Source organism: Camellia sinensis, chromosome 7, assembly GCF_055761805.1.
Source record: "Camellia sinensis isolate YWXY chromosome 7, ASM5576180v1, whole genome shotgun sequence".
NCBI classification, from domain to species: Eukaryota; Viridiplantae; Streptophyta; class Magnoliopsida; order Ericales; family Theaceae; genus Camellia; species Camellia sinensis.
In genome coordinates this window covers 121156461-121170395 of record NC_138967.1, presented here as the reverse complement: position 1 = coordinate 121170395, position 13935 = coordinate 121156461, and the positions used below count along the sequence as shown (strand labels likewise).

Sequence of the window (13935 nt, the reverse complement as noted above, 5' to 3'; positions counted from 1 at the left end):
ATGGAATGCGCCAGTAGCCATTAGCCACGCACGCGCCTTGTCCTCTAGTTCGTCCCCGACTGACTTGGGCTAAGGTCGTTCTTGACCGACCTAGTTGGTCAGTCGGATGTAAATTGAGATTCTTTTTTACGATATAGCTAGATGAGTCTATTGTTGACATGTTGGTGGGTCGATCGTCCTCCCTTAGGCCTTGGGTTTGGACCAAGTTGGGTTAGCACGCTTGGGCTGACCCATTATATACTCATCAAACACAAAAAAATTCTTGGCAATTTATATATCTTTTGTCGATATTTAATATATCAATTAATCACTGAAGTTGGCCTAATGGTTATAATGTGTGTATCTTACTAGAGGTTACTTACCTTGACCAATCCAAATCACATGTTTTTCAATACCAGTATATAGATTCACACTACAACAAATAAGCCTTTTGGCGACCAAATATTTTGGTCTCTAAAACTACTATTTTGGTCTCTAAATAATTTTTCTGACAAAATTAATTTTGTCACTAAAAAAGTCACTAAAAGTGCGTCTAGAAAAGTCTTTAGTGACGAATTTTTGAAAATGTCACTAAAAATGACAATTGGCGACTAATTTTATATTGTCACAAAATATTTAATTTTACAAGACTAAACATTTGGTCGCTAATACTTCGTCATAAAATGTCCCAATTTGGTCGCAAAAAACAAAATAATGGTATTTTTAACGACAATAATATTTGGTCGCTAAAAGATAGAACTTTCTCTACAACACATTTTCGTCGCTAAAAATCAAAGTTAAGAATTTTGTAATCATTTAATTTTATAGCTAAAAATGCACAAAATTAAATGTCATCCAATCATATTAAAAAAAAATGACATCCACACATCAAAAACATTTTATTCCCAAACCACAATGAGTATATAAAAAGTAAAATTTTACAAAAAATTAAGACCGAAAGTTTCCAAATTCAAATCAAAGTAGTAACCGTTCAAATGAAAAATAGCAACAGTTTCTTCAAAGAGAATATCTAAAAAAGCATTTTCTCAACATCAATGTCATGTTTTATATCAAACAGCATTGGCACAAGAGCCTTCAAGTTGTACTTAGGTGTGACACCCTTTAGACATCCCTGCAACCCAAAATTCAAAAAGAAGAATCAAATAATAAGAATCAACACAACATAAACTCATTAAATAATCAATAGTCATTCATAATCAAATAAATTACATATAATGAAAAAACAAATTATCTCAGTGTACTTGTAGTAGTAGTGAGCTATAATAAGAATCAACACAACAAGAAAATGAGTCACCTAGAATCAATACAATAAGGTTATCATAATCCAAGTATATTATCATAATCAACCCTTTCAAAGTTGATATTTTATAAACTTATCTCTCTATATAGCAGGTCTACTATAGCAAAAAAGTATATAAAAGAGAACCAAGAAGTACTAAATCTAGTCGATTCATCTGGCTAATTCTATAGGTAATATCCCTCATACACTTCAAAGCAGCAAAAACTACAAATAATTAACACGAACAAACCAAGATTTTCAAATCCCACAAGATCTACTAACAAGTGATGATGATTCACAGAAGCAACACTATCTACCAAGAGAGCTAATTGAAATGTTTAAGTGTGAAACAATACTAACATGATAAATTCTTTTACCTCATCAATGTATTGATGTAACCTTCTATTATGAAGTTGCATCCAACTCCTATCCATCCCGAAATCCCTATTATGTAGTACACAAAGACATTATCCTTAAATTCCAATATCTAGTTACTTTCTATATGTGGTCTTAGGGGAGAAACACAACTAAATTCTTGAAGAAGTTTCACTAATATGTATATCTACTTTTTGACTATGTGATTCAAATCTATCTTTTGACAAACAAAAATTCAGGGATGTATTGCCAAGGCACACCACATAAAACAAAAGCAAAACATCAGGACACATAATATCTCATTGGTATTTCGGATTCTAATGGTAGTTAAATAAAAAAATAAGTTGGAAAATAATGAAAATGTTGAATTTATTTTGTCGTTTTTGTGTTTCATCTTTTTTTTATATATAAAACATAAATAAATAAACAGCAACAAAAAAAATAATGAAAAGTTTGAGTCATTTTTTAGAAGTCAAATATTTCTTTAAAACAGTCTACACATCCAAACTGATGACAAAGCAGCAAAATAAAGGTAAGGAGGAAACCAGTTCAGAATCCACCAACATGGCCAAAAATAATAATAATTACTAACAAAAATAAAAATAAAGAAGAGAAAAGAGCTCATTGAAAAACATACCAAAGATGAAGCAATTATACAACCAAAAGCCAGTGCAAGAGAATGAAGAAGCCTCTTCCTGCAGTCAATACCCACTTAATGAGAATATATCTTCAATTCTAAGAGGAAATGAGAACACTGCAATGTTAATAAGATTTGATGCCCTTGGAGCCATACGGGTATGAAGCAAACATAATTTAATATAAAGTCAAACACTACTTAGATCTTTTGTCATACATATATGAAGCAAACATCTGAAAATTTGTTTAATATGCTCCAAACACTACTTAGATCTTTTGTCATCGCAAATGTGTTTAACTAACCAAATAAGAAAATAGAAAAACAAGCACTAAGTAGCACACCTGAGGCATCAGTGCTCAGTTGATGCTTTTTCAGCTCTTGTATTGTTTCATTAACAGATTTATTTCCTGCGAAGGATGAAGCTATTTGAGGTATAAGCTGCTTCAACTGGGGCTCAGACTCTGGGTTACTGCTGTATCTTGCCAAAATGTGATGTCCTGATGTGGATCCTCAGAACTGCATAAATAAGAGCAATATGCCTTGAATACATGAAAACAATCTCTCTAAAATTTGCAGAACACAGCAGATTAGTTGAGCATTATTTCCATATGATGTCAACAAATATGAATGTGAAAAATGAATCACAGATTCACAGAATGAAAATTCATCAATTTGTCAAAGAAATGGCATCTTCACAGCTCCATGTCTAGGAAGAGATTGACCAACAACAATACTAATTTACTATCACTAAAGACATGGATGCCTACTTATTTCAAATCGACAGTGTTTCACACCAGTTAGACATAAAACAGAGCATTACTGAAGGGTTTAGTAAAATATATTGGGTGGTGAAAATGAAGGTGAGTAACATATATTGGGCAAATGAAACATAAGGTCATGCAATGGAATCAATATGACACAATTCTGATATATCAAATAGACAATTCAGTTCCACAAAAACAAATATACTCATTATGAACTGAATGAAGATCTGAGACATACAAGGTGGCTGTCAAGAGATTCTCCTTCAATGAACCCAAGTTTGTAGATGGTATGTAGTGCATTCCAAGACCTACATAGAGTGCATCAGCAGGTGTAGAAATCCTTTTTCCAGTCATTCCAAGATAAGCACCTGCAAAAACTCTCTTTGTTAAATAACATGGAAAAACATAGAAAATATACTCAGAAAATGAAACAAAAGTACCCAGTTAGGTGTACTATATGTGTCTTTCTTCAATCTTAAATATCATAATCCATTTTCAGTGTTCAATTTCTTTTAGTTTTCCTGAATTTCCTGAGTCACCAAACAAAGCAATCCAGAATAAATAACACAGAATTTGAATCATGCAGATAGCATGAGGCGCAAGGTGCCCGGTTGGAGAAGGGATAGAGATGCCTGAAGAGTTTTAGCATGGAGACAAGGTGTAGGGAAAGAAGAATACTCTAAATGAAACACAAAGAATCCACTCCAGTTACTGAGTTATATTAAGTGAGAATATTAATAGTCATTTTTACAATCTTATATGTAAATTATCATAGTTTTAAAATTGTCCCTAAAAAATTATTTTTAGCGACCAAATTTAATAAGAGAAAAAAGAAGAACTGTTCATGTATGTTCAACTGCTACAGTAGCCCAAGACTTATGTGATCGTTGCTTTATCAACTCAAGTAATCACCAAGTAGAATTGGCATGTGGCTAGTAGGTGTAACTATGTGTGTTGTTTTCTTTCTTGGGGGAGAGACAAAGGTAGCAAAAGGCAAAACAAGAAAAAAAAGGAAACGAAGAGGAAGAAATAAAAGAAAATCATATTATAGAATTGACAAAGGATCCCTTGAAGGGCCTTGGCAATGATCCTTCTGGTGATAGAAACTGATTTATACAACCTTACCTACTAAAAACAAAAAAATAGAGAACTACTAATAATTGCAAAAGTTGTCCTAAAAAAGTTGCAGTTCGGTTGATAGTGTTACCAAAGATGGGCAAATGGATGTAAAAAGGGATCCCATAGCATAAATAATGCAGTCAACAGACCTCAATTGGTCCAGGACAGTTGGATTTACATTGGAAAAAACCTATTCGATAGAAAGCAGACATTATTCACACAGCAGACAAAAGAAATCACAGATATACTAACATGAAATTTTATAATCATGCAATATCAGAATATTAGATATACTGAAACAAAAATCCACATATACATCCAAACATCTAATATTCGCACACAATTCATGCAAAGTACACATCATCCAAGTAGCAAGTTGAGGCAAGAGTGTATTGCATCTACATGGACAATTTACTTCAATTGAATATAAAGGAAGACAAAAAATTTATGACCTGTTTAGAGATAGGATATAGAGATTCCAAAAAATGCCAGTACCTTTGCTTCCTCTAGGACTTCTTCTCTACAATTGCATCAGTACATATATTGTGAGATACCATCAAATTAACAGAGAGAGAGAGAGAGAGAGAGAGAGAGAGAGAGAGAGATTGAAAACACACCAAATCGTTATTGAATCTAAATTACTACGATCTCTGTTAGAAACCAAATCGATTTACTCAAACTTATATATATCTGCAAAAAAAATTGAAGAAGATGAAGAATAAATTATATAAGATCTCAGAATATGTGTGTATATATATGTATGTGTGAAGCTAAAAAAAATGATAGAAAATCTCAGAAAATTGTGCATCAAGATGAAGATCTCAGCAACCATGAAAATCATTGATTTACCTTCCGATTGAAGCCGGATCTTCAACGATCGATTCGGATTGAAGCTGAGATCAGTAGCTGAGATCTTAATCGACTCGGATTAAAGTTACAATAGGTAAGATTGATTGAAGCTGAGATCAATACAAAGATTGATTTGGATTGAAGTGAAGATCGATTCTGATATGAGGCGGCACAAAGATTGATTCGGATTGAAGCTAAAGATCAATCGAAGTTGAAGATCGATTGAGTCCTAGACAGAAGAAATAGCTGAGATCGAGAGTCCTAGTGAAGATCGATTCTGATATCGCGTATTTGACAACCTTTAGCAACAGAGGAAATAGCTAAGATTGATTGAGTCCTAGTGAAGATCAATTCTATATCGCGTATTTGACAACCTTTAGCAACCAAATTAATTGGTCTCCAGCTTTTACCCACCTCACAGACGCGCGGGTGTGAGGGAAGTGTCGAAATGAACGTACGTGTTAATTTTTTGGTCCCTAAAAGTCTCTAAATAATTTTTTTTTTGGCCGATTCTAAAAGAATATGGTGTGTTTGTATAATTTTTCCTTAAAGTTTATTTTTGTCCCTAAATGATAGTTTTTAGAGACTAAATGTAATTAGTCCCTAAATATTAGTCTCTAAATCACTGTTTTCTTGTAGTGTCATTTGGGACCAAGCATTGAGACAGAAAATTTCAAACGGAGTTGACAAATTCTCGAAAAATTGTGTTTTTGAGTGTGCAAAGGCAATCCTGTTTGAGTATCTCATTCATCTTCTTTAAACCAGGACTATGTGTTGCTTTTTCTTCTTGTTCTTCTTCTTGTGTTGATGAGTGATTTGATGCAGCAGCCATACCAATTCCACTGGCAGCAGTGGCTGTTGAAATGGTTGGAAAAATTCTGGATAAAACTAGAATTTTTTCCTAAGTTTGGTCTAATAATTAGGTGGGATCCGTGCGTCGATTTTCGCGGGTCAAAGTGGTAACGCGTTCTATGCCGTGGTTTGATTCACGTGGTATATTTGGTTGATTAAAACCATTATCGAGTGAATAGAAAATTGCAGCCAAAGTGTGCTCTATGGAAATGGAGCTTTGGTGGAAATTCCTTAAAGTTTGTATAAATGGCTTGTCTCACTTTGATTTAGTGGGAAGTTTTAAATGAGTTTATAAGGCATGAGATAAGAACTTGGGGTGTGCCCCAAGGGTTACCCAAGTTTTGTAGAGAGGGAGGTTATGGGCAAAATGGACTAGACCCATTGGACCCAAAAATCACCACACGCGCGCGCCGCCATCTGTCCGATCCGGCGCGGGTGTGTGGTTGGGTTGGGCCAAAAACATTTGAATTTAATTTTATTTTTGGTAAATAAAATTTGTTTGAATTCAAATTAATTTGCACCTCTTCAAATTTTGTACAGATTAATTCAAAACTGTCCAGTTCTCTTCTTGTACAGAATTAATCTGTCCGAGACAGTTCAAATCTGTGCAACAGATTCGGTTATATGTTCAAAATTCAAAACCAAACAGCCCTTAAACAAATTTGTATCTGTTTAAATTCAAATTGAACAGGTACTATACCTGTTTAATTCATAATGAAAAGTCACCAATCCATCTATAAATAGACTAGCCCTTATTTCATATTTTGATTCATTAAATTCGTCCAAAATAATTCTGTATCTATTCTCTTCATATTGCTGCATTATTTTCTTGTGAGAGAGAGTATAAACACTTAGTGTGTTCGTCGTACGGAAAATTTGTAGTGCTGCTATTTTCCGTTGATTGATCATTTTATCTTGGGAGGTAGACGTCCATATTCTGAAAGCACCATGGAGAGGACGAATTTGTCTTAAGGACACAGTGTCGAACACTGGACTTGATCAGATTATTATTCGAAGAAATTAATCAAGTGAGTTAATTCTTTTTCCTGCTTTATTATTTATTTAAATTAGATTTTAATTTTGTTGATTTTAATTTTGTTTTTGTAACAAAATAAAATCTGTTTTTATTTATTTTATTTTATTTTATTTTACTGGTTTGATTTTTGTAATCAAACAAATTCTCTCATTTCCTATTTTTCTTTATATTATGTTTGTCGTTTAGTACCCAAACAGAATTTATTATTTTAAATACAGTGAAGATTGTCCAACAATCTTAAAACAAAATTATATTTGGTGTCTTCATTGTATTTAATTTTTTGTGTTTTCAAAGTAATGTTCTGATTGAAAAATACAAATAGTATATATAAACTATTTGACAGATAGTAGTAATATACTGTCTATTTTCTTTGACAACTAGTAGTAATATATTGGTGTCATTAACAATTGCAGAATATTATTTGGTGTTATAGAAAATTATTGTGGTATTTTATTTTTTTAGTTTTAGTAACAAGGAGAATAAAATTATTTCGTGTTCTAATTTATTTTCTGATTTTAGTAACTAGAAAATTAATTTGTCGTTTGTTTTTCTGATTTTTGTAATCAAATATTATGGCTATTGCAACTGAAACTGCAACTGGAAGTGGTACTCTAACTGTTACACCAACACCGATCCCTATCTAGAACCATGTTCAAGTTCCAATAAATCATGGAGAAAAATCAAAAAAATTTAATGGTACTGAGGCCTCGTTTGAGAACAGGCTAATTTAGTAACTTTTTGCCTATTTGGCTAAAAAGGTAGGTAAAAAAAACTTAGATGTTTGGGATGACTTTTTGGCTAATTACGAAAAGATGTGCAAAAAGTAGAGAGAAGAGAATCTTTGACTTTTTGGTATGAGTTGTTGGCTTTTTGGCTAAAATTGTAACTTTTTGGCTTTTTGGCTAAAAATGTAAGTCCCCAAACGGAGCCTGAGTTTAAGAGATGGCAGCAGAAGATGCTATTCTATCTTACAACTCTAAATTTGGCCCAGTTTCTCCATGAAAAGGCTCCAGCACTTAAAGAGGGTGAAAGTGATCGGCAAATTGTTGCCGCTGTAGATGCTTGGAAACATTCAGATTTCCTGTATAGAAACTACATCCTCAATGGCCTTAACAACATGCTGTATAATGTTTACAGCCCTCTGAAATCAGCAAAAGAATTGTGGGATTCTTTGGAGAAGAAATACAAGATAGAGGATGCCGGCACGAAGAAATTTGTTGTCAGTAAATTTTTGGACTTCGTTATGGTAGACTCCCAAACGGTAATTTCTCAAGTTCAAAGTTTTCAATTAATTTTACATGATATTCATTCTGAGGATATGTCTCTGAGCGAGTCTTTCCAAGTCATTGCTTTAGTGGAAAAGTTACCACCGGCTTGGAAAGATTTTAAAAATTATTTAAAACATAAACGCAAAGAGATGACCATGGATGAACATATTGTAAGATTGAGAATTGAGAAAGATAACCGTAAGGCTGAAAAGAGGAATGGAAAAAATCCCATTGAGTCCAAAGCTAATTGGTTGAACAAGTTCATAAATCACATAACAAAAAGACGAAGTTTACTGGAGATGGTCTAAACAAGGCGACAACAATGGCAACAAGAAGTTCAAAGAAAAATGCTATAACTGTGGCAAGACTAGACATCGAGCTTCTGACTGCCGCCGCCCTAAGAAGGATCGTGGAAGTACAAGTAAGAAGACCACCAATCAAGCCAATGTGACAGAATTATATTACATCTCTGACGGGGTAAACGACATCAACCTCACTGCTGTGGTGTCTGAGGCTAACTTGGTTGGAAATCCTAAAGAGTGGTGGGTTGACACTGGAGCAACTCGTTACATATGTGCGGACAAGAAGATGTTCACTACCTACAATGAGACTGCAAATGGTGAACAACTTTTCATGAGAAATTCTTCTACTTCTACTGTGGCTGGACAAGAAAAGGTGATCTTAAAGATGACATCAGGAAAAGAACTGACCCTCAATAACGTACTGCATGTACCTGACATCCGGAAGAATTTGGTTCGGGCTCTTTGTTAAGTAAAAATGGTTTTAGGCTTGTATTTGAGTCTGATAAATTTGTATTATCAAAGAGTGGTATGTATGTTGGTAAGGGATATATGAGTGATGGTTTCTTCAAATTAAATGTAATGACAGTTGTACCGAAAGTTGCTATGAATAAGAATAACACATCTTTTGCTTATATTCTTGAGTCGAATTTATGGCATGGTAGATTAGGACATGTGAATTTTGATGCTTTGCATAGATTAATTGGTTTAGATTATATACCAAAGTTTGAAATTAATCCTAATCATAAATGTGAAATTTGTGTAGAAGCAAAACTAACTAAGGCTCCATTTAAATCGGTTGAAAGAAAAACAGAACCTTTAGAATTAATTCATACAGATGTATGTGATCTTAAGTTTGTTCAAACTAGAGGAGGCAAAAAGTATTTCATAATATTTATCGATGATTGCACAAGATATTGTTATGTATACTTACTTAGAAGCAAAGATGAAACCTTAGAAATGTTTAAACTCTACAAAACCGAAGTTGAAAATCAACTTGGAAAAACCATTAAAATGGTTAGAAGTGATAGGGGTGGTGAATATGATGCACCATTAAATGAATTTTGTGCACAACATGGCATTATTCACCAAACTACAACACCTTATTCTCCACAGCAAAATGGAATTGCTGAAAGGAAGAATAGAACCCTAAAAAAAATGATGAATGCCATGTTACTAAGTTCAGGCTTACCACAGAACTTGTGGGGGGAAGCAATATTGTTGCAAATTATGTTCTTAACAGAATACCCCACAAGAAAATCAACAACACTCCTTATGAATTGTGGAAAGGTCGACCGCCTTCCTACAAATACTTAAAAGTGTGGGGGTGTTTGGCAAAAGTTGAAGTTCCTGTTCCTAAAAAGACTAAGATTGAACCAAAAACAGTAGATTGTGTGTTTATTGGTTATGCTCAGAATAGTAGTGCATATCGGTTTCTGACTTATAAATCAGAAATACCTGATATAAATGTGAATACTATTATAGAGTCAAGGAATGCTGTGTTTTTTGAACACGTCTTTCCTTACAAGAAAGGACAAAAATTAAGTTCCCAGAAAAGAACTTATGATTGTACACAAAATCAAGAGACTAATGACAATCAAACACAAGAGACTAGTAATGGTCTCGACCAACAAGATCTAACTGATGATGAACCAAGACGAAGTAAGAGAGCGAAAACATCAAAATCCTTTGGTCTAGATTTTCTGACATACCTGTTAGAAAATAAACCTCAAAACTTTAAGAAAGCAATGACAGGTCCTGAAGCACCTTTATGGAAAGAGGTTGTTAATAATGAAATTAAATCCATTATGTAAAATCATACTTGGGAATTGATGGATCTTCCACCTGGTTCTAAACCTCTTGGATATAAGTGGATATTCAAAAGAAAAATGAAGGCAGGTGGTTCAATAGACAAGTATAAAGCAAGACTTGTAGTAAAAGGTTACAGACAAAAGGAAGGTCTGGACTATTTTGACACATATTCCCCTATGACAAGAATAACATCTATTCGTATGCTTATTGTTATAGCAGTGTTGTTTAAATTAGAAATACATCAAATGGATGTTAAGACAACTTTCTTAAACGATGATCTAAATGAAGAGATCTAAATGGAGTAACCCGAAGGGTTTGTAATGCCAGGGCAAGAAAATAAAGTTTGTCGGCTTGTAAAATCTCTTTATGGATTAAAACAAGCACCTAAGCAATGGCATGAAAAATTTGATCATGCAATGCTTACTAATGGGTTTAAGATAAACGAATGTGAAAAGTGTATCTATGTTAAAAACACTGACCAAGGATATGTCATAGTTTGTCTTTATGTGAATGACATGCTTATCATTGGAAGCAGTCATAACATGATCAAATCAACTAACCAAATGTTTAACAAAAGATTTGATATAAAAGATATGAGGGTCGCAGATGTTATATTAGGAATGAAAATTACTAAAACATCTGACGGATATGCATTATCTCAATCACATTATATTGCGAAAATTTTTGGTAAATTTATCAAGGATGATTTGAATGTAACTAGAACACCTGTAGACATCAGTCTTTATTTATCGAAAAATAAAGGTGATGCAGTGTCTCAGTTAAAATACTCCCAAATCATTGGAAGCCTAATGTACCTAATGAATTGTACTCGTCCTGATATAGCTTATGCTATCAGTAAATTGAGGAGGTACACTAGTAACCCTGGAGAAGACCATTGGAAAGCGGTCATTCGGGTTCTTAGATATCTAAGATTTACTCATGATCATGGTTTGAACTTTACTCGATATCCAGCAGTACTCGAAGGTTATTGTGATGCCAATTGGATATCGGATACTAAAGATTCAAAATCCACAAGTGGATATGTCTTTACTCTGGGAGGCGCTACTGTTTCTTGGAAATCCACAAAACAAACATGCATCGCACGATCCACAATGGAATCTGAGTTCATTGCTTTAGACAAAGCAGGAGAAGAAGCAAAATAGCTTTGTCACTTTTTAGAAGACATTCCAATATGGCCAAAACCTGTGCTAGCTATTTACATTCATTGTGATAGTCAATCAGCAATAAGCAGGGCACAGAATCATATGTATAATGGTAAGTCACGACATATTCGTCGTCGACATAATACCGTAAGACAATTGTTGTCAAATGGAATAATCTCAATAGATTATATAAAATCTAAAGAGAATATTGTAGATCCGTTAACAAAAGGTTTGACAAAAGAGCTAGTGTATAGTTCATCGAAGGGGATGAGATTAAAGCCTATTACATAAGAGTTATCATAATGGTAACCCTACTTATATGACTGGAGATCCCAAGAATTAAGTTCAAAGGGACAACTAAGTTATGTGTGGCTCGCCAGAAATCACCAAGGGATTAAAATTTCCTACTCATTCCTATGGTGAGAGTGATATCTGCAACATGTGTTGTCTGCAGGGGTATAAGGATAAGCTTTGCTTTTAATGATTACTTATATCTTGATTTAGGCATAAAAATCAAGACGAGTATAGGGAGATACTCACAATAAGAATCACCTATATGAGTGTTGAACTAGGGCCGGTTCTATGAGAATGAAGAGACTAAATTCTTTAGAAGCACTCATGAAAACCAGGAGCGTTCAAGGCCAAAATGAACACAACAGTGAGAACCATGATGTGTTAGAAGATATTTTGTGTGAAATCTATTGTCTTGGCTTACACAAACGACTGAACAATTCAAGGCATCGCGTCCATTGGTTAGCTAGTAAGTCCGATAGGTTATCACTAGGGAAGGTTTAAGGCTGAAAGCTACTTATCCTGATACAAGATATTTTCGATTTATACTCTTTCGACAAAGTCTGCATATTGTTGCATTTCTGTTGTCATCAAATTCCATTCATGTAGGGGATTGGTGAAATGGTTGGAAAAATTCTAGGTAAAATCAGAATTTTTTTCTAAGTTTGGTCTAATATTTAGGTGGGATCTGTGCGTCGATTTTCTCGGGTCAAAGTGGTAACGCATTCTATGCCGCGTTGTGATTTACGTGGTATATTTGGTTGCTCAAAACCATTATCGAATGAATGGGAAATTGAAGCCAAAGTATGCTCCATGGAAATAGAGTTTTGGTGGAAATTCCTTAAGGTTTGTGTAAATGGCTTGTCCCACATTGATTTGGTAGGAAGTTTTGAACGGGTTTATAAGGCATGGGATAGGAACTTGGGGTGTGTCCCAAGGGGTACCTAAGTTTTGTAGAGAGGGAGGTTATGGGCGAAATGGGCTAGACCCATTGGACCCAAAAATCACCACACGCGCGCGCCGCCATCTGTCTAGTCCGGCGCGAGTGTGTGGTTGGATTGGGCCAAAAACATTTGAATTTAATTTTATTTTTGGTAAATAAAATTTGTTTGAATTCAAATTAATTTGCACCTCTTCAAATTTTGTACAAATTAATTCAAAACTGTCCAGTTCTCTTCTTGTACAGAATTAATCTGTCCGAGACAGTTCAAATCTGTGCAACAGATTCGGTTATATGTTCAAAATTCAAAACCAAACAGTGCCTTAAACAGCTGTTTAAATTCAAATTGAACAGGTACTGTACCTGTTTAATTCAAAATGAAAAGCCACCAATCCATCTATAAATAGACTAGCCATCATTTTATATTTTGATTCATTAAATTCGTCCAAAATAATTATGTATCTATTCTCTTCATATTGCTGCATTATTTTCTTGTGAGAGAGAGTATAAACACTTAGTGTGTTCGTCGTACGAAAAATTTGTAGTGCTGCTATTTTCCGTTGATTGATTATTTTATCCTGAGAGATAGACGTCTATATTCTGAAAGTACCGTGGAGAGGACAAATTTGTCTTAAGGACACAATGTCAAACACTGGACTTGATCAGATTATTATTCGAAGAAATTAATCAAGTAAGTTAATTCTTTTTCCTGTTTTATTATTTATTTAAATCAGATTTTAATTTTGTTTTTGTAACAAAATAAAATCTGTTTTTATTTTTTTATTTTATTTTATTTTACTGGTTTGATTTTTGTAATCAAACAAATTCTCTCATTTCCTATTTTTCTTTGTATTCTATTTTGTCGTTTAATACCCAAACAAAATTTATTATTTTAAATATATTGAAAATTGTCCAACAGTGACATCACAAAAAACACATTTGAAAGATGAGTAGAAGAAGAAGATGATGATGATTTAATAGCATATTAGCAACCAGTGTCATGTCTTTTTGCTTGTCAAATCTAGGCCAATATCTGCTATGTATAGATTTCAGATTACAGAACTGCTCTGTTTTCTCTATCTTCAAAACCAAAACCTGCAATAGATTTAGTTGTTTAGCATAAGACATCTGTCCAGTGGAACTTGGCACTTAGCAACTTGGGAACAGTCGCACGATATCTTCTATTCCCAATTTTTTTTTTTAAATTTTTTTATCCCTAACCCAATGCACTCCACTCATGCAATTATGTCG

The 13935-nt window shown here is 33.8% G+C and overlaps 1 non-coding gene across 2 annotated transcripts; it reads right to left on the bottom strand.

Annotated features, from left to right (window-relative positions):
• Window positions 1-859: 859 nt before the first annotated feature.
• On the bottom strand, window positions 860-5494 carry LOC114311802 (uncharacterized). Of its 2 annotated transcripts, XR_014335930.1 has the most exons (8): window positions 5024-5494; window positions 4792-4864; window positions 4627-4694; window positions 3294-3423; window positions 2633-2807; window positions 2292-2349; window positions 1657-1723; window positions 860-1111 (listed from the first exon to the last, which is right to left on the bottom strand). It is a non-coding gene; the product is annotated as an uncharacterized LOC114311802 (transcript). The 2 variants fall into 2 exon arrangements; XR_014335931.1 differs by lacking the exon at window positions 1657-1723 and having other exon boundaries at window positions 5024-5493.
• Between the last annotated feature and the right edge of the window lie 8441 nt (window positions 5495-13935).